The sequence below is a fragment of the Mustela putorius genome, unplaced genomic scaffold (assembly GCF_011764305.1).
Source record: "Mustela putorius furo isolate JIRA1106 unplaced genomic scaffold, ASM1176430v1.1 tig00003838_pilon_pilon_pilon, whole genome shotgun sequence".
NCBI lineage: Eukaryota > Metazoa > Chordata > Mammalia > Carnivora > Mustelidae > Mustela > Mustela putorius.
Window position 1 is genome coordinate 284,685 of NW_025421991.1, and position 1,720 is coordinate 286,404.

Genomic DNA, 1,720 nt, shown 5'->3' on the forward strand with positions numbered 1-1,720 from the left:
TATTTATCATAGAACCTAAATAAAATATATTATATATCTAGTGAATTTTACTAGAGTACTTTAACATGACTGCATAATGAAACAATGTTGTTTTTCTTCTTCTATAATTGGTTTCTACAAATATTGTTTTTTTACAACTTTCTATTATAGTATATGCTTCTTATTTCCAAATAATTGATGAGATATTGTTAAAAATAGTATTCTCACATGATATGTATATAGAGTAAATAATAAGTTAGTCCTTGGAATATCAAAACAGAAAGTCATCAGACACATTTTCTGATAACTGTAATGACAAAGAAGCTATTACAGTGGTCTGACTCGAGTGTTAGAGTTTGGAAGCTCTTTAATATCAATTATGTTTCTGTTTTTGACTATGTCCATGTCTTTGAGTAAGCTATTTAATATATTTTAAAAGACATGAGGTGCCTCCTTAGCACAGTAGGCAGCACATCAGTCTCATAAAAGACATAATTTTAAAAGGCTTAATTATTTTTACATCAAAAGAAGGCACTGAGAATCAGTTGAACTTAAAGAAAAAGTTGAGACCTAAAAACAGGATTACTTTCTTGTGAATTTGTATATATAATATTTCCATATGTCAATTTCAACGTATTTAAACAAATGCTACATTAAAATCTATAACTTATTGCTGCAATGTAATCATCTTAATATAGATCTATGGTATAGGTACAAATAATTTGTTACATTATATATTTTGTTACCATGGCTTTAAAGAATCATCTTTGGGGAATATAATTTCAAAGTAATTGGGCACACTTCATTTAACGTTTTGATGATCTCAGGGCAAAACAAAGTAGAGTGAATGGAAGTATAGGTGAACCAAGAGGGCTATTGAAGCTTTGGGGGTTTAGGTGACTGGAATACTATTCCCTCTACTTTTGCATATGTTTGATATTTTCTAAAGAAAACAAACTATAACGTTGAGATGGGGGCGCCTGGGTGGCTTAGTCAGTTGAGTGGCTCCTTTTGGCTCAGGTTCTGGTCTCAGGATCCTAGAATCCAGCCCTGCTCAGTGGGAGTCTGCTTCTCCCTCTGTCCTTCCTTCTCTGCTCATTTTCTCTCCCTCTCTATCTCTATCTCACTATCTCAAATAAGTAAATAATATCTTTAAAAAATATAATGAAATCAGTCAAGCAGAGAGAGTCAATTATCATATGGTTTCACTTATTTGTGGAGCATAACAAATATCATGGAGGACAAGGGGTGTTAGAGAGGAGAAGGGAGTTGGGGTAAATTGGAAGGGGAGGTGAATCATAAGAGATTATGGACTCTGAAAAACAATCTGAGGGGTTTGAAGTGGCGGGGGTTTGGGAGGTAGGGGTACCAGGTGGTGGGTATTATAGAGGGCACAGATTGCATGGAGCACTGGGTGTGGTGAAAAAATAATGAACACTGTTTTTCTGAAAATAAATAAATTGAAATATATATATATATATATATATATATATATATATATATATATAATGCTCTGTAACAACAGTTTTTTAAATGCTTATAGTTTGAGTATACTCATGAAACTATTTATAGCGGGTGTCTTTTAAAAAACATAATTATTAAATCCCATGAGGAAATAACAAGCTTTAAAAGGATTAGTGAAAGAATCTGAGTTTGTAAATGTTGGAATTTTATACGATAACTTAGCATACATTGTATGAAATGGCTTCTGGAAATCAGCACATTTTATTGTTTTATTTTT